Consider the following 22,407-nt stretch of genomic DNA (forward strand, 5'->3'; position numbering starts at 1 on the left):
ACGTAGTGTGTCTTAAACCCTTTTACGGACGCTGACGAACTTCCTTATTTTGTTTTCGTTGCTACGAGTGCTTTTCTTTATTATATTCGTTTGTTTGCAGCATCTGGGGTGAGATCGGAGATGGTTTTTCCGCGCGTTCGTTCGGTTACCGGCGCGCGCGATCGGCCTACTCCGCGCCGACGTCGCCAGCCGCGGGGCGCGGCCACGTTTTTGGTGACGTCAAAATGACGACACGCTCCTGTCAATCATCCTCCCACCGAGCATTTCGTCCGCTAGGCGCCGAACTCGACGGGAGCTGGGAAGTTTGGAGCGATCATACGGCTTCACATGACGCGTCTGGAGGATTGGATTGGATCCAACAGGCGCTGCAGTATGGCACGTTTGAATCCAATCCATAGTTTAATTCGAGAAAATGGAGCTTCCGTTGGGAACTTAGGTTGTTGCGCTGGCGTTTCTAGAGGAAGGACGAGAGCAAATGGCGGTGCGAATCGCGTTTGAAGAAATAGCAGAAAGTGAATTCCGGTGTCGTTTTTGTTTCTCGAAATAAATAATTCGTTGGTTGTACAGAGAAATCGACCCCATCATCGGTGCCAGAGAGCCACTGGAATGTTTTCGCTGCATCTTGAAAAGTGCGCCACTCTTCCCGTCGTTTTTTTTCTGTTTTCGTCTCGCTGTGAGCGACACCACTTAGGGACGACGCAAAGAAGCTAATAGCTATAAATTGCAGTAGTCACACGTACTTCTATTTGTAAACGTGTTTGGGCTTGAGAAAAAAAACTTTTTTTTAGGTAGAGATTTCATTCATTTGGAAGACGAGAAACATTTCGTTTTGTAGTATACTCTCTGCAAGCAGACGACAAACGACGGCAGTAAACTTCCGGGGAGGTCACCGCTTCTTGGTTGGCTACCCTCTCCGCCCCGCTGTCACAAATTTTGCATACTGCCACTTTGCGACGTTGCAGCAACTGAACAGAACGCGAATAGAACAGCATATCTCCGATCGCGCCCCTGGTCGATGCATTTTTTAAGAGGGGGGTATTGTCACGTGTACTTGTCTTCATCGAGTGACGCGTTTCACCGCCTAACAAATGTTATCGCTCAGCGCAGGACGCGTATACATGTATCGGAAGTTTGTAGCATGTTATCAATGCTTCCATTCGCTGTCTGTTGTAGCCAAACCTGGTGTAATCCGATTGCATGTATGCGTGACGCGAATGGCGTAGAACTTTGTGGAAGGCATGCGGGTCCCAGTGATTGCTCTGGAACATTCGACGACTGACCTATAAAAGCTGGAGCGCTTGACCCGCTGATCATATTTCGACGACCGCCTATCGTGTTAGCCGCTACCGTTGTTCTTTGAGTGTAGCCTGTTTTTGAGGGCACAGGCTCGCCCAGTAAAACGCTCGTTTCGTTAATCACAGTTTTGCTGCCTTCTTAGACGTCACTACCACGTGACAGTATGCACTTCTGTGTCTGCCTCGGTGTCAAAATGACCAAGTGTCGGTTGTGTCTGTTGACGTCGCCGAAGGTCGTGGAAGGCGTCGGATTGCACCGGGCACCGAACAAATGTGACGTCGTTCTTGATGTGTCGTTGCAAAGGTTTGACAACCTCGTAAAATTTCGGCACAAAACGGCGGTAATACGTGCAAAGCCTTAAAAATTGGCGGACATCGTGCTTTGTCTTCGGCATCGAGAACAGAGCAACTTTGTGCGTCTTGACCCTTACTTTGTCAGGGTCAGGACGCACACCGGTGCTGATGACAATATGACCTAGAAATTTAGGCTCCTCGTAGCCAAAATGACATATTTCGGGCGTCAGAGACAGGCCAGCGATGCGGACGGATTGAGGAACCGACTCAAGCCGCTGCATGTGTTGTTCCAACGTAGTGGAAAAAACAACTACGTCGTCTAAGTAGACTAAACACGAGTGCCACTTGAGGTCTGATAAAGCTGTGTCCATCATGCTTCGAAATGTGGTCGCAGTGGAACACATTCCAAAAGGGAGGACCTTAAATTGACAGAGATCGTTGGGTGTTATAAGCGCCGTTTTTCTTTGGTCCCGTTCATCAGCTTCAATCTGCCATTACCCACTACGCAGATCCATTGAAGAAAAGTACCGGGCATGTCGCAGGCGATCCAAAGAGTCGTCAATCCGAGGAAGTGGGTTAACGTCTTTTTTCCTGATCTGGTTCAGTTTGCGATAATCGACCCAGAATCGTAGTGAACCGCCTTTCTTCCTACTTAATACAACAGGTGAAGCCCAAGGACTTGTCGATGGTTGAATGATATCATCACTAGCATTTGTTTAAGTTGATGACGAATAGTATCCTGTTCTCTCTGCGACACGGTTTAAGCGTGTTGGCGAACAGGTAGGACGGTCGGCTCAGTGATGATTCTGTGTTTGGTTAAAGGAGTCTGTTTGACCTTCGATGTGGTGGCGAAACCGTCACTAAATGACGATAGCAGTCTGAGGAGCCTCTGCTTTTCGGGTTGGTCTAGCTGTGGGTTGATGTTGATGTGACTGGTCAAGGCCTCATCGCTGGGTTCCGGAATCGAGATTGTCGTTACCAAAGCACAGGCGTTGGACTCGGCCACCGTTTCAAAGTAGGCCATGGAGGTATGCCTCGCAAAGTGCTTCTATTCGCCACTGAAGTTGGTAACTAGGATCGTGTTTTGCCTATTTTGCCGCTCTACGAGACCTCGTGAGAAGGCGACTTGATCTAGCAAAGTGGTGAGCTTACATTCGGCGATAACTACTCCTAGTTGGTCTTGGGGGCATTCACCGAGGACGAAGATGCTACTTCGAGGTGGTAACGTCCCGCAGTCATTCACCACGCGTAAAGCCGCGCGGTGATGTTCATCCTCTACACTTGAATCCAAAGAAACATAGTTAGAAAAAGTCACGAACAAGTCACGCAAGTTAACGATCGCCCCATATTCCTGGAGAAAATCTATGCCCAGTATAACCAGCCGAGAACACTTGAGCAGCACAAGGATGGACGCTACGAAAGTCGATGTAGAAATTGCAAGTCTGGCGGTGCATCATCCAATGGGTGACACGAGGTGTCCTCCAGCCGTGATCAGATGCGGGTCGTCCCATGCGGTCAGCACCTTGCGTAGCCGAGTGACCAGTGACGCACTCATAACCGACTAATCAGCTCCGGTATCGACAAGTGCAGTTACCGGATAACCGTCGATGGAAGCCGTAATAGCAGCGGAAATTCTTTTGGCAGTTTTGAATGAAGGCGTCAGCGGTACTTCTCGAGGGAGTGGCGTCGGCGGAGGTTATTTGACGGTTCGGTGACAGCGGCCTCACCCCCCAAGGTGGCCGTTTTCAGTTTTTCCTGCGCGGGCTTCCACCTCTGACTCCATCGGAATCAAAGGCGGGTCAAGTGTGGTTTGGTGACGCGTACCGACAAGATTATGGCGACCGTGTCTGTCTTCGCTGCAGGGCAGAACGAAGCCAGTTACTTTCAAGTATTCCTCGATTTCGGGCCGGCGTTCGCCATAGCGCGGGAAACGGGCGTCCGGATGGTGTTCACACATACGAATTCTTTGGTACTGGCAGTCGCGCTACATGTGACCAGCCTCCCCACAGTGGTAGCACAACGGACTGTTGTCGGGAGTGCGCCATACTGTAGCCTTGCGCGGACCAGGATGAAAGGCTGCTTGCAGATTCGTGTGGTGGATTGGACTTGGGAAGCGTCGAGGAATTCCAGCAGGAGGTTGCAAGAAACGGCCCCTCGACATCGCGGAAACCCGAAGAGCATCCTCGTACGAGAACGTGGCCCGTTCGGTACGTGTTGGTGGCCAGGGATGAACCACTTTGCCGATTTACTCCCGAATGACGTCCGTAAAAGCCGCGGCACACGGAGGTGCCGGAGCCGATGCAAAAGACTTCTGCAGTTCTTCTCGAACAATTGGCCGTATTAGCTCGGTATGGGACTCCCTATCATCATTTGCAGGTACGAGAGAGCATGCAGCAGTCATGGTGGCCTGGCGTTCATACTGCGAGAGCCGCTTTCGAAGCATACGTTCCATCACCATTGCCTCACGAACGAACTGAGACACTGTTGTAGGAGGATTGCACGCGAGGCCCGCGAAAAGCTGTTCTTTTACGCCTCGCCTTAACAGACGCACCTACTTGGCTTCTGGCATTAGTGGGTCGGCCCGACGAAGCAGTCACGTCATGTCTTCGGCCAACATGGCGACGATTTCGTTCGGCATTTGGAACATCGAAGACAGTGCCTGTTCGGCTCCTTCTTTCCTTTCGGAGGTGCTGAAGGCATCGCGAAGCCGTCGGTAAAACTCCTGCCATCCGGTAAATGAGGCTCTGTGGATCTCGTACCATACTCTTGCCGCGTCTGAAGAAGTAGACCTTCTTGAACTTACGGCAATCGTGCCAGTCTTTAAAGGCGGCGACCCGGTCGAACTAGTCCAACCAGTCTTCAACGTCCTCAACGGCGCTGGTTAGGCGTGCGAGGCGCGTTGACAATGCATGGTACAGCAACATTTGGGATCCCTTCGGTTTGGCTTGCGGTTGTTTGGCTTGCGAATGACGAACACAGTTGAAGTCTCCCAACAGTACCAAATCTCTGTCAGTATCTAAGAGCGGAGCAAGTGAGAGGAAGAAAGCCTTCCTGTCACTCAGTTTGAGGGAGCATAAACGCAAATAAATCGCCAATTACGGGAATGAAAAGAGAGGTCACAGCATATAAGGCGGCCTTCCCCATCAACACGTAGCGACAATGAAGAATGATTTAACTGCTTTCTCACTAACAAAAAGCATCCAGCCGAAGCACCACATGCTTGGCTAATACACACCTCGTAATCAGGTTGAAAAGTTTGCAGCGCAAGGTTGACGTCACCAGCAGACGATATCTTTGTCTCTTGCGCTACACCAGCATCAACTTCATGCTGCCTAAGCACGTGTAGTAACTGCGGCTGACGCCTTATATTCCTCAGCCCACGTACGTTGAGTGTCGCTACGCATAAGGAGAGGGTGAAGGCGGTAGCCATTTTGCTCACCTAAAGTTTTTGTGTTTCATCACCCTTGGCCACAGGTAAATCTGTGGTCTTGCTCCCTTTGGACTCCTTTGTGGCACTCTCCTGACTACCCTGATAAAACCGGCGCGGCGCATTATCACCAGGAGAGGGAGTTCGCTGAGCACTAGGAGACACTTTTTTGGGCGCCCGTAGTGCACTTTCTGTTGCTTCGTTGTTGCATGGTGCCGGACGTTTCCTTGCCTGACTTGTGTCCATCACCTCTTCCTCTTCTTCCTTGTCATCAGGGGGCTTTTCTTTAATGCTTGCTAGGCCAAGTGGGCAAACTGAGTCATCCTCGCCTGTAGCTTCGCTAGTATTACTTGACCTGTTGTGACTGCTTGGCATTGGCTTCAAGGACTCCTGGTCTTCGTTCCTAATGCCACCTGTAGTCTCACCGGTGGCATCTACTACCTCTGTAGAATCCATGAGATGGTCCAGTTGAGGCTCGTCTGCGCTATATTGCCCAGAACGAAGCTTATTGGCGTAAGTGGACACGCAGTCGTCCGCTGAGTGACCAAATCGGTGGCACTCTAAGCATCTCGGTGTTCTGCATTGTCGCCGAACGTGTCCCACACGCTTTTAACCAAGGCACAGCGGAGGCCTACCGGGGTAAGTACGAGGCACTGGTGTCCATAAATGGGCATAATGTGCGGTATTAAGCTTACGGTGATAGTGTCCTTGAGCACCAAGGAAACCTCCCGGTTTGTTGTCACCCACTATTCCATACCAGTGCATCAACATACTTCTCTCTCCACCGACTTCACCTGACCATAGGCCTGGAACGGCTCTTCAACGCGTCGTGGTTCAAGGTGCGGGGGAAGCCATAGTCATTTAAGCTTGATGTTTTTAGTCTCCGGATCTATCACCATGCACTTCAGCCCTTTGACACGGAGCTCACCACGGGCGACGAGAGCCTGTTTTGCCGCACTACTAGCGCAAGTAAACATCCATACATGGCTCATTTGATACTGTCCGACACCTACAATATCTGAATTATTCACTACCTCAAGCAGAGCGTCTCGGAAGTCAGGAGCACGGTATGGTCTGCCACTCAAATCCGCATGAAGGAAATTAGAATTCAAAACATCGTTACCGGTTGGTAGACGCGGGAGGACAACTTTGTAAGTTGCATCTTCGTTCAAAAACGGGGTCGACGATCCTCGGCCTGGGGCGGATACGCTGTTTCCAGCAGATAGCATTTTCGGTCACAGCCGTTACACACGGCTTCTTCTTCACGCTGAACGTGACACTTCTGTACATTTTCTCGGTGTCAATAGTAAGAATGTCTGCCTTGCTTACATTTGTATGTTAAGGGCCAAGATGCGCTTTCACTCCACCGCGTGAACTCGCACCTCTCTAGAAGAGGGAAAGTGTTGTTACCACTGATGAGTACATTGTTGTGGAGTGCTAGAATATCGAATGTGCTTTACGATATCCATATTAAATAAGAAATTCAGAAATATACAACGGTGACCGGGGACACATTTAGGGTTGTTACTGCTAATTTCGACAGCTGTCTCTCGCTCTCTACACTTTTAAGCGCGCATGTAAATAAGTGTATTCAGTGCAAAGTAGCTACATAAACATTCGTGGATGAGTGCTCATTTAGACAGCACAGCGGTTTCTCACGGAAGCGCTGTTCCAGAATACCGACACGCGAACCAGACAGCTTTTCACAAAAGTTGGTGGAACAACCCAAAATTTCATTTGCACTTCGCAAAAGCTTATGCTATATTTGTGGGAAATTAACTAGCGTATTCAAAGTCCACAGGCCTATGTACCACATCTTACTAAATAAGACAAACTGAATCAGCAGCCATTGCCGCAGATGGTATATTTTACCCACCGGCTGACCTTGAGGAGACCGGTAGGGCGTTTCTGGTGCCTCGTCGTCACTGCACAATTTGGCAATTGGCTACGTCGATTATAATACCGGTGTCGGTGCTACCAGCATTGCCGGATTCATAGAACGCACCATTGAATACCGCGCAAGAGAAAAGTATAGTGGACACTACCGATGTGAAACTGACATACAATTTGAATGCGTAGCGACGGAGAGCGCTTCTGTCGTGGCGTAAGAACTTATGTTGTTGCGACAGAAAGTGGCACATTTCCTACGCTGTGACAGAAAGTGTGCGTCGCGACAGAAAGTTCCTGTGGCGACGTCAGAATTGCTGTCACGATAGAAATTTGTTGTGGCCACTTCAGAACTCTTGTTGCCCCGACAGAACGTTTCTGTTGCGACTTCAAAACTATTCGTCGTCGTGACAGAGTGTTTCTATTGCGACGTCAGAATTTCTGTCATAACGTCGGAATCGCTGTCACGATAGGAAACAGTTGTTGCGACTTCAGAACTCTTGGTCTTCGCGACAGAATATTTGTTGCGACGTAATACTTTCTGTCGTAATATCAGAAATGTCTGTAGCAACTGCAGAAACGTCAGAACTTCTGTCGTACAACAGAAATTTTTGTAGTTGCGGCAGAAATTTCTTTTTTCCTTTTTAACTGGGACAAACAATAAAATCCGAAGGACCGATGGAGGTGAGGTCGCAGAATATGATTCACCTTAGATGACTCCGCAAGTTACGATGGTTAAGAAGAAAATACACGTCCTAATAGATTGAGTATGTGCAATAGCTTTAGTGGACACTGGTGCGACAATTTCGGTTACGATTCGTTTCTTGAAAGATCGCATTGGCCGCAAAGGTATGTTTTCTTGGCACCAATCTATAAGATTTCCGGTGTCGGCGGGGAAATACATCATCATCTCGGAGTTTGCGTAGTTAACGTCTTATTGGCCGGAAAGGTGTTCCCAATGGAGTTCCTCGTTCTGCAGCGGTGTACACACGAACACACGTCTCAGTATTGACTTTCTCCAAGAGTGTGGTGCTTTCATCGACTGTAGTACCGGTGAACTTTACGTCAGCAGTGGAGTTTTTTTCCTGTCTTCGGTGACGAGCTGAAGCCCGCGGAAGATACATTGGTTGTTTTCGAAGAGCGGGCGGTGCCACAATGATCCATGCGGTCAGTTGCCGTGTTCACTTCCGCCTCTGCCGTAGTTACCTTTGACGCCGTCGTGCAAGCTCTCACTGGTCAGTGTGCTAAGAAAGACACATCTTAGTGCCTGGCTGTACTGTGTCGATTATCCACCAATCGACATTTTTGTGGGCACTTAACGGTTCGCGAGCGCCGGTTATATTTCCTCGAGGAAGAAACCTCGCCGTCTTGGATGATGTCATCAGACATTCTGTCGCTGCCATTAACAACAAAAGAAGGTCAAAACTACTTCACCGTTTGCGAATGCAGTTGCTCCTACGAGTCGCAGATTCTGAGCATGGTTAGTAAGAACCTACGGTCACACGAGCGAAAAAAATAGTCGAGCTATTGGAAAGACATGCTTCTGTGTTAGACTGCTGCGAAAGGGAGAAGCGACCATTTTTACCCTGTTCTCGAGCTCAGCACAGTATCGATACAAGCTCTGCTCATCCGTTCAGGCAAAAACCTTACCGAGTGTTATCAGGGGGACAGAAAGTTATTGCCGAACAAGTTCGGGTTATGCTGCAGAAGGAGGTTATTGTAGAATTATGCAGCCCTTGGGCAGCACCTGTCATTTTGGTAAAGAAGACAGACGCCTCTTAGAGGTTTTGCGTTGATTATAGACGAATAAACGCCCTCGCCCAGAAGATTTAAATTCATTGCTTCGGATAGACGATGTCATCAACTGTCTGCATTTGGCTTCCTATTTGTCTTCACTAAATTTACGATCGGGGTATTGGCATATCCACCTGTACCCTGCTCACAAGGAGAAGACTGCATTCGGGACGCCTGTTGGACTGTATATATTTATTGTTATGCCGTTTGGGCTTTGTAATGCTCCTGCTATTTTCGAAAGATTTAGGCCCGAACAATGAAACGTTCCTTTCCTTCTAGCGCTTCCTAACCTTACGTGAGGCCTCCTTACAGCGAAGGACCGATGGAGGAAGCAAGCGTACTCTGAAAGCCCCTTTCACCCGTCCTTACGTAAGGAGCGGTTGCCGCATGCCTGGGTTCGAGATTATCTCTTAAAAGCTTTACGGGAACACCATTATTCAATAAAGAAATGTTGTATCGTCGCACAATCTTTAAATTGAAGAGCTAATATAAAGAACCGTGGACGCTTTCTTCTAGTTTTGTTTACTAAACTTAAGAAAAGTAGCGCATTACAGTGCAAAACTTAATGTGCTCCAGCAACACTGGCAAGCCGGCGTCGTGCAACGCCTAGCAACGCCTAGCAACGCTTCCATGCCGCACGCGTGACTGAAACAAACATGCCTGGCAAGACGTACCGTGCTCGCGCTTCTCCGCAGGTGGGAGACAGCGCGCATGCGCAAGCAAACGTCACGTGGTTAAGCAGTGAGGTGAAGCGCTCGCTCAGGGCCAGGAGCGGCGTAAGGACGCATGAAGGTAGCTTTGGAGCTACCTTACGCTGAGGAAGCACCAAGGAAGCCTTCACCGAGGGCCCCTCAGTAAGGAAGCTTTCAGAGTGACATAAGGTAGCCTCACCGCAATTAAGGCTTCCTTACTGAAGTAAGGAAGATCTCATTGTTTGGCCCTTATTGACTCGGTTCTTCGCGGCCTGATATGATAGGTATATTTGTGTTATCTAGATGACGTTGCCATTTCCGGACGTACTTTCGAACAGCATAACGCCCCTTTAGGTCTTGTTTTAGGCTGCATCAAAAAGGCCGGCTTGGTCTTGATTTCTATGTGCCGGTTTGGCGAAGGAGAAATTAGTCCTTGGTCACCTGTTTGACAAAGATAGTCTCAGGCCAGACCCCCATAATATAGAAGCACTCAGGGCGTTTAAGCCACTTCAGACACTGAAAGAACTGAGCAGCTTCCTAGGATGATGCTCCTTCTTTCGACGGCTCGTGTCCAGATTCGGCGACATTGGTTATTGATTGACAAGTATCTTGCGAAAAGAGAATCCATAAAAGTGGGCAGCTGAATGCGGCGCAGCATTTTCTCAAATCAAGTTTCTGCTGCTAGCAGATTCAATTCTTCGTCACTTCTATTCGTCTGCTCCTACTGAAGTGCACATCCATACCAGTGGAATAGGCATCGGAGGAGTGCTTCTGCAGCACCATGATAATGAAGACTATGTGGTTGCCTATGCAAGCCGTTCTCTCAGCAAGGCTGAACGAAACCACACTGTGACAGAGCAAGATCGTTTATTGGCTGTATTTACTGTTAAGAAGTTTCGTTGCTACCTCTACGGGCACCCATTCACCTTCGTAACCGGAAATCATTCTTTATGTTGGCTTGTTACCCTCCATGACCCCTCCGGTCGTCTAGCACGCTGGACTTTATGGCTCCAAGAAGTTGACGTTATTGTTTCGCACAAAACTGTAAGACACCATACCGACGTTGATTGCCTTTTTCGCCTTCCTCTGTCTACAACGGAGCACAACGCGGACAATGTCGACGCCTGTTTTGCTGCTGTTTCTCACACGTTTCCTCACTCCACCGTTTTGCAGCGGGAACAGCGCAATAGCTTATGCTTGGACCCCCTGTTCGCCGATGTCTGCAGTTCCAAGGCAAGTGGTCATTTTGTGTTCGTCAAGGATTGTTATACACGACAAATTACTCAGCAAGTGGGGCGCAGTATGCACTGGTTGTTCTCGTAAGCCTGCAATGTGACATTCTCCGTGTTATGCATGATGATCCGACGTCAGGCCACCTTGGATTCATTCACACTTTACATCGAATAGAGGAGTGGTTTTACTGGCCTATGATGCTACAAGTGCCAGCGTCACAAGCGACCTACAAGCGCTCCGCAAGGCCTTCTTCATCCTGTAGCACCGCCTACTACACCTTTCGAGCATCAGGACGTTAACGACGCGAACTCGAGAGGATGAAATATTTCCGCGTCAACACCACCAAATATTGTGTATTAGTGCCAAGGAAACATACCTTTGCGGCCAATGCGATCTTTCAAGGAACGAGTCATAACAGTGATGGTCGCACCAGTGTCCACTAAAGCCGTTTTGAATACTCCATCTATTAACATGTGTATTTTGTGCTTAAGTGTCGTAACTAGCGGGGGAATCTGAGGTGAATCTTTTTGTGAGACCTCACTTCCGTTGGTCGTGCCGGCTAGGTTCCCGGTGGTGGCAGTGATGAGAGCCGCTGTCGCGGTGAAGGCGAACGGCGCAGTCGAGCGGACGCCGGTGTGAAACTACGGTAAGAAGCGGGAAAACTATTGCTCTGATTAGCTGGTCGTGAGGTGCTCCTGGAATACGCGGGACAGGAATCGTTGTTGGAACCGTTGACAGCGCGAATAAACGTCGAAGGAGGATCATATCGTGACGTTTCGCCACGTCGACGACAGAACTGCGCTATGTGGCCGGTAGCACCACAGCTATAACACGCAAGAATTTTTTTATATGCAATGTACTTTTGAAAAGCATTGTCGCGGTGCTGTGGGGCAAACACATCTTCACACAGCTCCTGGTGTGTCACGGGCTACTGAGGAGGATAGCTGAAGCGGTGTTCGTACTTCGAATCTGGGTAGTGATTACTCGGCGGCCTCGGTGGCGAGGGAGAACTGTAGTTGTAATTCTCGACGCCATTTGCAGCGATAGAACCATGATAAGAGGGGCCCGGAATTGGCGCAGCATCATAAGCTGTGTAGTGCGCGTGCCGAGTGAGCTCTTCCCGTACAATATCCCGTATTCTAGACGCGAGATCAAAGGGTGTAGTCATCAGTGCTTGCAACGGTAGTCAAATACGGTAACTGACGAAATCTTGGGGAGATAGACCGCATATTCAAGGTCGCGAATGTACCACGATGGCGTACGATGTCAGTAACTATACCAAGATTCTCTTTGCCGATGAGGAAATGATGTGCATCCTCGACACTTCCTTTTAAGAGGTGGCCGACCCTATCTTCCGCTAACATGCGAGGATTGATTATCTTGCAGAGCTTCAATATAGCCTCAATATACGTCGTGGACGCCTCGCCTGGGACTTGGGCTCTTTGCAGAAGCGTTTCTTCAGCCTGCTTCGTCTTCGCGACTGAGTCCCCAATACGCTCCTTCATTTCCAGTCCGAAGCGATCACACATCCTGAGGGTGTCCTCATGGTTGTCAAAGCACACAATCGCCGTGTCCCTTCAGAAAAACACAACATTGGATAGCTAAGTTACCGCATTCCAATGGTAATAGTCGCTCATCCGTTTGTAGCGTGTGAGCCACATGGACGTCCTCGCCAGATTTGCCTACAAATGCGCGACGCTCTGACAAGTACCGACGCTGTTAGGGACCAGCCGCGGCTGAGGCAGGTACCCAAGGGGAGGCTTCTTTTCACCTCAATCAAGGTGTTGCAATATTACACGCATTTCGCTGTTTACATATCAGGAAACACTTGCCCGAAAATATCGCACAGGACACTCCGTGAGCAATCTTCAGTTTTTGGCCATTTTAGAGATTTGCTCACTTACGAGGCTTCAGGACATCAAAGAAGGCTATCTAGCAAATCAGTTTTCTGGGATTTGTGAGAACCATATCATCGTATTTCAGTACGTAAATCGAAGAACAGACGTACATTTATTGTGGGAGTCACACTGCATTCGAGTAAATAAAGCCACACAACGTATGCACTTTGTACTTTTTCATGCATAACAGTTGATATTGTAATATTTGCAGCGTTTACAGCTTCTTAATCATTGTTCATTCTTTCCTTATGTTTCAGGAAGTAGGCTTAAAGTGAAAGAAGAAATTGAATATTTTGATAAGGTCCACAATTGTGCTGTGATTGATGTCCTGTCAATGTCTTCCTTTATTGGTTAGTGTCAACTTTTCTTATTATTTTAGAACCTTGCTACCAATGAAATTTTATATATTGCGCGTGAATTTGTTCGGATGATTGCTTCTTCTTTTAAATGAAGTTTTACATTGAATATCGTGGCACTTAAAAAGTGGTATACGATACATCAAGGCAGAATATAGGTCATGAAAAGTAGGTGAGGCACGAAACATTTCTTGCTGACGCACCCAATTGAATGATTGCTGCTATTTCAACTAACCGTGAAGGGACCACGTGTAAATCATATTTTGCGTACGCTCCTGCATATCTATCACTAATTTCATATTCGGATGGCATCTGGTGGCGTGCCAAATAGTGGGACATTTCCCGTCATTTCAACATTGTGTATCAACGCCAATGCGACCATGAAGCGTTTGCACCCTCGATATACTTTATTCAATATGCAGGAGTGTCTACTCCACGCAAAGTGGGCGTCTTATAATGACGATAAGTGGCAACATCGGCAATAGTACGCACAAGCGCACATGTCACCTGAAGTGTGAGGGTCGTCTCCTACCCCAATGAATTCAGGAACACATGCAACTTTTCTTATTGCTTAGACATTATAGTTCAAGCAGACACCTCGTATCTGTTTATAAACACGCATCCTTTTTAATTCTTTGCAAAGCTTGCCGGGTTTTGTGACCATCGGTGCAGCGGCCTGGCTGTTCTCTTGTCTAATAGGCCAACTAAGAACAGCAAAGGACGCGCGCTACGCATGCCGCTGGGCTTCTGCACCTCACCAGATGGCGCTCTTTTAGCAAGTGCTTGGAGGCGCAACCCACCACCCCGTTCTAAATGGGACGCTTATAACATCCATTCATCCATACATTCTTGCATCCATCCGCGGCAGCTGCGGTGCTGGCCGTGTGAGGGTAGGGAAAAAAGAAGAACCAGAACTCTCACCTTCGGGCATCCGCAGCAGCAGCGGCAATATTGCATTAACTTCTTTACAACGTCTGAAAAGCCTTACATGTTACTCTGTGCGGATATCTAACAAACATAAGTTTGTGTTTCTAAGCTGTATGCCATTAACACAAAGCTTTGTTCTATAATGTTCAAACACGTCGGACATCCTGCATTTTCATAGCGTTACTATATTTAGGGTACTTCACGCACTTTCTAGAGGCTCGATATTAATGTGTATCTATGTTTGTTTCTGTGTATATACAGTATGTTCGTGTGCAGCCGTTTCCCCGTATAACTAGAGCGATCGGCAGTTTGTAGTAAAATGAATAGCGCATCGGACTGCCCTGATGAGGTAGCAGGGTTTGAAACCAAACATTGGACCAGCTTGGGTCACTAACTGTACATACGCGTCGCTCTTCAACGAACATTTTTCTCCCGACATCGGAAACTGTAAGTTACGGGACTGAGTAGGTACTGTTGTCCGAGAATTTGACGCACACTTGAAGCACTGGGTATCTGGCATTCCGTGCGTGCTGGCCTTCAATGTACCTCCTAAATTCGACCCACGACACAACGGTTCCCATGCACAGGAACCTGATGCATTATCAGGCTGCGCCACAACTGCACTGGGTGTGCGATAGTTTTCAAAGAACGCCTTTAAACCTAATATTTTACCGAGCTGCCGAATTATTGCATAGAGTCGGTGCCACTTTGCAATGAGCATCTCGCAACTTGGGTCCCTGACTATGTGCTATCGAGTTCGCTGGCACCGGCACGCCAGGCTTCTCGTCTGGTAGGCCACGCGCGCACTTACAAGCAGCGTTACTAGATTGCACAGCGTGTGCAGAAAGACACGCGAGAGACGAACCCCTTTCCCGCATGACACGTTACCCAGCGTTCGCACGCACCGACGCGCCATGCATTTAGGGGGCCACGCTCATACTTGGTGGTTACGGCGCAAGATGACGCAGATCATTCTAAGGAAGACGAAACGGGGGGATCCCGCTGCAGTACACGCCTCATATACAACTTCTTTCTACGGTGGCAATACGTGGTGTCACCATAGTCATTCAACACTAATGCATTACCGTCGAGAGGCATCATTAGGGGCGTTTTGCTGCAATTTTTTCTCCATTTTCCGAGCCTAACCCCCTAATCATGAGCGCAGGCCTATCAGTTGGAAGGAAAACTCAGAACTAGCTTGCAGATGACCTATAATAAACGCGCGCGTGTTGTATTTCACGTAGAATGTTTGTATGCTGGGCGGTACCGAAATATCAATGGAGGCTGCGGGTCCTCAAGCGAAGCACGTCCGCAAGGGAGCTGGAATTACAGTGCGCGGCATGCAGTATTACCTACCGTGATGGCGTAGTGCCTTTGTTACGCTTCTGAGCGGGGGACTGGGGTCAAATTCCGGTAGTGGAGGCAGCATTTCGAAGTGAGCCAAATGCAGAATTACTCATTTACCGTGCATTGGGTGCATGTTCAAGACTGCCAGATGGTGAAATTAAATCCTGAGTCCTCTGTTATGGCGCTCTTCATATACATATCGTGGCGTTTATGCGTGAAACGCAACATTTTATTTTAAGCTAGCAGTATTCGATGAATGCGCTTGTGTAACCTATTAGCCAACCGCCGCTAACTGATGTCGCCTTCGCAGTCGGCCGTACAGCGCGCGAAGCGGGCACTTGCTTGGGGTCTGGGAATTCATCGCCTCGTGTATTTTAAGTCATTACCAAGGATTTCCTTGCTGCACAACTTTTGAACTACAGTTCTGGTACATTCTGCTATAAGCGAGTTCCCTGTGCATGTTTCTGTTCGCTCCAGTTCTTTTTCAAGCAGTGCTCCAAGACGACGTCAAAGAAGGCGCGGTTAAAGTTGTGCATGACATGTAGAGAGAGAAGCATACAACCTGCCGTCCGTCAGAACGCCTGTTTCGCTTATATCTCTTCGTTTCTCGTCCGCCGTGCGAGCGAATGCGCCCAAATGCGTCTCTTTTTCTTGAGTGCAGTCCAATCTCATACCTCGTTCTCCCTTGTGATTGCCTAATGATGCCGATCCTTAGAGAAGAAAAAAATATTTACCGAGGCTCACTCTATCTAGACCAACAAATAACAACAGCGCAAAATATAAGTTGCACAACATTAAACATAACAAAGGAATGAAAGGAAGCAACCCGGGAATTTTGAGAACTGTTGTTCCTAGAGCGGGAATGGTAGAAAATTTCAGGATGTGAGAAAGAAACAGGCAATGGCGCTGTTTTTATCTGGTGCTGTTTCCAATCAATTCATAATCTAACCAGCGAAATTGATTCCGCGGCTGCTGTTATGTGTTCTTCTTTTTTGCCTTCTGCAAGATTGTATGCCAAACTGGGTGGTTGCTATGTAAATACCTGCTTTTTCGTACACAAATATTATTTGTACAGTACTCGTACTTCACAGCTGTTTATACATTGTCTTTGTATTGGCATGTGCTGCCTTTCCGCCACACGCAACCGCGGCATATCGATAAACACACAATACACGTGGTGTGATTTTTTCGTCAACGCGTGCCTGACGCTACGGAAGCGCCAATCAGTGGCCCCTGCTTCTAATTGAGTTTTTTTCAGCATTTTCGGGAATTATCACGCAACGTAGATTTATAACTGTTATATATAAAACAAACATACATGACATATCCTAAATTACTTTCTCAAGGTCTCAACTATTTACCTTGTGACAGCCGGGTTGTATGCATTTCATAGTGTAGAGACCCTGTGACAACCTCATAAGTATAACTTAAACACAAAGGAATTACTTTGGGGCAGTGATGTAAGCATTAGTTTGCGAAATAGCGTATTTTTATCTATAACTATTCTATCTCGCCCCCGAGTCTAATGCGCAGTGATATTACCGCCCAACTGAGAAACAACATAACGTGATGCCGATTCTGCCGCCCACATCAAGTGCCTATGCATCAAGTGCATGGGTTCTTAGGCAGCAAGGTAGCTGTGGCGTGGCAGGGAGGGTTCTGCCCAGAACCATGGTAAATCAAAGACGGCTCGCGTGGGGTCCACGTTCGGCGAGACACTTATTTCTTACTTCGGAATCATTTCTGGTGTCGAACATGATGGACAATAGATCACACTAGAGTGGTTGCAACGCAGTCTTTTGAATCCCTCAGGAGAACCACGTCCTGTGGAGGCAATGTGTTTAGCATGCTCAGAACAGCAGCTGTTTTCACGCCTTCCGCAAATGTCGACGAAGCTATACAGTTCAGACGGCAAGACCAAGCATATCTCAGAGGGCGAATACCGAAAGCCGCTTCGCAGTAGTCTCTTTCTATTTTTCCAGAGCCCTCGTTGTATACTTACAGGTGATTCGGATAATTCGTGTTCAAATGTTGTAGAACTGCGGATTTGGTTCCTGCAGCTAGGAATGCAGCTCTTTGACTACGTTCAGGGTACATTTTGGTGACATGCAATATGCTGAAATGTCCACGTGGGTCCACCTTTTTGCTCTGTCTCTAGCAGCGCAATCCTAATAACCGAAGCGTGTTCAGAGCTGCATAAAAATGTGAGCGCGGCCTGTTACCTGCACGTCTAAAGAGGCTATTGCCGGGCGAAGAATCGCTCAAACGTTGTAGCTGGGTCATGAGAGTCTGGGAGGCCTGAAGTCGTAAAGGGCGAGACAGAGCTTCCTCGAGACATTTACGAAAAAAAAACAGAGCAGGTCAGGTCATGTAATTCATAGGTTAGATAAGCGGTGGATCATTGGGGATAAAGAATGGCTGCCAAGCGAAGGGAAGCGCAGTTGAGGATGGCAGAAGAGTACGTGGGGCGATGAAATTAGGAAATTTGCAGGCGCTAGTTGGAATCGGTCGGCGAAGGGCAGGAGTAATTGGTGAACGCAGGGAGAGGCCTACGTCCTGTAGTGGACATAAAATAGGTTCATGATGCAGACATACATACATACATACATACATACATACATACATACATACATACATACATACATACATACATACATACATACATACATACATACATACATACATACATACATACATACATACATACATACATACATACATACATACATACATACATACATACATACATACATACATACATACATACATACATACATACATACATACATACATACATACATACATACATACATACATACATACATACATACATACATACATACATACATACATACATACATACATACATACATACATACTATAAAGGAGATTTATTGGGGTTCGTAGAGGCCGCCGGTTCTAGGATGCACCGAGCAGTTCACGAGCTGAAGCCTGCTGCGCGCTTGATGCTGCCGATGCTGCTGACTCTGTGCGCACGTTCGTTATCTTCCTAGCAAGTGCCTCGCGGAAATAAAGGAGCCATCCTGGCGACTTAGTTTTCTGGAAGGATGGTAGAATGGTAGTACGGCTTGAGACGCTGAACGTGAAAGACTTCGCGGTTACGACATCGCATGTCGGACGGCGGCGTTAGCGGCTCAATCAGGTAATTAACGGGTGATGTTCGCTTCAGAACACGGTATGGCCCGTCGTACTTTGGAAGGAGTTTTGAAGGGAGCCCAGGTTGCGGTGTGGCACTAATAAGCAGACGAGAGTGCCCGGGAGAAAAGTGGGAGTCGAGTTCTGGGCATCGTGAACGGCTTTTTGACGGTTCTGGTCGTCCGAGGTGAATCGGCGCGCCAGCTGGCGACATTCCTCGGCGTGTCTGGCCGCTTCTGCGATCGGCAGGCATTCGGATGGGTCCGGCCGGCAGGGCACAATGGTGTAAATTGTGTGCGAACGATGATGAACGATGAAGATCGATGAGGAGAACGCTCAGGGAATCTCATGCGTGGTGCCAATGCAAGCGAAAGCTACCTTGCGTAACTTCCTAAAAGTAAAAGAACAAAATCATGAAGAAAACAATTTACGATACGTCAAAAAGAAGCTCCTTGCTTTTCGAAGCGAGATCAGGATGGCTTAAAACGCGTACCTCTAAAGCAAGGTAGAGTCACGAAGAATAAGTATGTGCTACCTATGGAAAAGTTACGGAAATGATGGAGCAAAATATGTGAAGCTATATACCCAGCGTTGGTTTAGGCTCCCCTGGCCTCCTTGATTACGGGTTGATGGTTAGGAAGGGGACGTAAACATATCCAGAACAGGCACTAGTAAGAGGCGATTGGAAGTTTGGTGGTAGAAAAATGTGGACGCCATAAACGACGCGGGCGAACAAACACAAACATTCCAGTTGTGGTTAAGAAAGTTTCATGCTCGGAATTCTTTTTTTCTGCCTGTCTTTGTTCATAAAGATAGGTAAGGCATTAGGCAAAATAATAATAAGAACTTGGTGGCACAACTCCCCACCTCAATTCAAAGGTGACGCGCAATGCATCCATTCATCCAGTCAAAGAGCGAGATATGAGCTCGGCTGACGTATTATGCGTTTCTCAACGCATGCACCTGCGCGTGAGCATTTCAGACGCTACCCACACGCTTCACTGCGGCGTTGCTAAATGGTGCAGAGTTTTCATAGGGAAGCCCGACAGAGCATTACATGTCTTGTCCATAAGGTGTGTCGGCGTTAGCAATTCGGTGTGTCTCTTTATTAATGCATTGTTAAGCGCATTGCCAGCGACAGCCATCGTGAGATGGTCGCTGCCGATTTTTTTCATCACGGCACTTCAAGATTGACCCAAGCCCATTTTTAAAAATTCAATAGGAATGAGCACACGCATAGGGCTACATGCCCAATTTTCTATACGCAATGGCCCAACTTGTGCATTCGGGCACATACCTAGTGCGCCATGCGCTTTTGCACATATTCAGTGACGCATGTTGAATATTCTTGCACACACCGACTGCCTCACAGCAGCTGCGCATATTCTGTTGTCTAAGTTGTATATTCTTGAACGTACTCATTCGCACATTCCCAGTTGCACTTATCTAATGGTGTGCCTTCTCAATTTCCAAGTTGTATATTCGGGTACATATCCAGTCGCCCATACTGGCATGAAATGTATTGGAAATTGATATCACAAAGAAAGTGAAAGACCATTCCAAATAACTGCACAAGGCCTAGGAAATTTATTTAATATTCGTTCAATGACCCCTTGCTAATGCCAGCTTTCTCATTAGGAGCGTGGGAGCGCGATTAGTGCAAACACACGACCAGGTTTCTATGCATCACGTAAGCGATTACCTTGTGAAACTCGTGCGAGACAGAGATGTGACAAGACGTCCTTTAGGTTATGAGAATAAATCACTTCTCTCTATTTCGGGGCCTCCTGCCACCACGCCAGCTAGGGCGCTCTTTGCTCTCGTGGCTTGACACCGACGCTCTCGTATCGCCGACCTTGCCGATGACGCTGCCGCTACAAAATAATAGATGTGCGCTAGACTAGGATGCAGATATTTTTTCACCTCAGCCAGTGCAGGAGCAAGATACAGCTTGTGAGGTGGTACTACACAAAAAGCATTGGATGGCACCCTACACAACAACGTAAAGCGATGTGTCAAATGGTAACGATTATGGTAACTAGTAGTGACCTGAAACGGCGCTGAGTAACTTGATCTACCGATTTTTTACCAGTGCCTAGCCGGAGAACAAGCTCTATTGTATCAGTACAATAGGGCTGTAGAGAAAAGCTGCGTACAACCCTAGCTTTATACCTTCCCATTTTTCGTTCACAGGTGATATCAACAGATACGACCTGCGAGTTTGGAACTCATCCAACGTAGCCACTTCTGCTCAACCGTGTCTTCAAGCGTTCAAGAAAGCAACACAGCGAGGACACCTCATTTACAAAAATTTTTGCCAGAACATATTACAGAAACCATTGCAGACCATGGATTTTAAAGAACAGCGAATCCCATTGCAGTCTTTTTGTAGCAACGTAGCATGACTTACAAATGCCAGAAGGAAGCACCTAATGAAAGCACTTAGCACGCAAAATTATTGCATTGAAATAATACACATTTCACAGTGGTGCGTATTCTGCGTTGAAAGAAAGCGAAGGGTGCACATAAGATATTGTTAGTGAGGCATAAGATAGTCATCACATCAGAAATAATGTTACGTTGACAGTTAACCGCAGCCGAAAATGAAGGTTAGCCGCAATACCAATCTTGCATCCTAATTCGCATTGCCTAAAGAGTATTTGCGCTCTCTATGACATCGGTGTTCTGTTTTCCGCGCGCGGCGTCAGTTAACTATTAACTGCCCACCTGTTCGAGGCAAGGTTGGCAAAGGAGCTTGCACTGCCGAGAGCAAGTCAGTCAGTGGAATGTAATTCAGTCGCTGTACATAGTCTGTCCTTCTCGTGCGGACGGTGCTACGTACATAGGTCAATTAGAAAGACGGATATTTGTCATAATAAAGGAACGTGAAACTAGAAAAAAAGAACAACAAATCGACTTTTCTTAACCTGTACTCCCGTGCATGCGGTTTGTGCCCTACATGAGTAAGACTAACGTCATTGCGAGAAATAAACAAACGCTTGATCATTGAAGCTTACCACAGTCGGAAAACACAAGACAGATGCGTCAGCCATACATCAATCGAGTTAACAGAAAGAAATGCAGTATTGTAACAATTTGCGAATGCGCTGGTTGTGTGACCACGCTCAACGATGTGGCATGCTCAAAATGAATATTTTCTGTGGTTGCGCATGCGTTTTTAATGCTTTTTGTATTCTTGCACTATGATAAATTTTCCATACATATTTTGTTAGGTTTTCAATAAAAATAAGTTGCGAGTTCAGCGCTTGTGCGTGTCTTCGTGTCCGACGGTCTGCGTGAAAGTTGAGTTGTATATTTCCATCATCTAAATGAAGAGCAACAGCACTAAACGTCACTGCTCTGCCTTTAGAGTTGATCAATAACAAAGCATCGAAATAGCAGAAATGTTTTTCATGAACGTGGTGCTGCGTATACGCTGAAGGCTGCGTAGTGACAGGGAGCGGGGTCATAACCAGGGCACAGTCAAACAACGCATCCATCATAAAAGGCCGTGTAAAGTACGCGTAAGTAGAAAAGTGTTTAAAGTAAAGTTTAAGGCAGAACGACAACATCAATGGCAAAATTTATTAAAATGATTATACACCAAAATGGTTCAAAAACCAAATCGAAGCAATTGTTATACATGTCATAAGCAAAAGCAGCCTACGAAAGGCAAGGGGTGCTTGTGAACGATTAATTTTGAGAATTTAATCCCAGTAATGGGGACGTCCATTAAGCCGGCAATGCTCCACGCGCAAGACACTGAAAGGGAGACATCAGCGAGATAAATGCTTTTTAAAAGCGACCGAAATTGCAAGGAAATTTATGCCAGTCATCCGAAAACAAGTTTTTGAAAAAAACAAATTTAGTCTGCTCCGGAGACCGATGGTTTTAGAGAGCAACTCAAACATCTCTGTTAGGCAGGAGGCTAAACAACATTGTTAGTGCAGAAACAAATCAATGAACATAGCAAAATCACAGGGACAGTACAGGAACAAATCGTTTTATCAAAAATGTGCAATGGGGAGAGCTTTTTGATACAGCTTAAATTGAAATATCCATTGAGCATTCCTAAGAGGGTACTGAATTGTTCTAGATCGG

General features: G+C 47.2%; 1 long non-coding RNA gene across 1 annotated transcript in view; it reads left to right on the top strand.

The window, feature by feature from the left end:
• The window catches only part of LOC126534053 (uncharacterized), a 68,991-nt gene extending 47,423 nt beyond the window's left edge, over positions 1–21,568 (top strand). The window contains exons 4-5 of the long non-coding RNA XR_011895485.1: positions 12,778–12,870; positions 20,500–21,568. This is a non-coding gene — a long non-coding RNA (uncharacterized lncRNA). The remainder of the gene's footprint in view (positions 1–12,777; positions 12,871–20,499) is intronic.
• The last annotated feature ends 839 nt before the right edge of the window (positions 21,569–22,407 follow it).

This window comes from Dermacentor andersoni, chromosome 7 (genome assembly GCF_023375885.2).
Source record: "Dermacentor andersoni chromosome 7, qqDerAnde1_hic_scaffold, whole genome shotgun sequence".
Lineage (NCBI taxonomy): Eukaryota > Metazoa > Arthropoda > Arachnida > Ixodida > Ixodidae > Dermacentor > Dermacentor andersoni.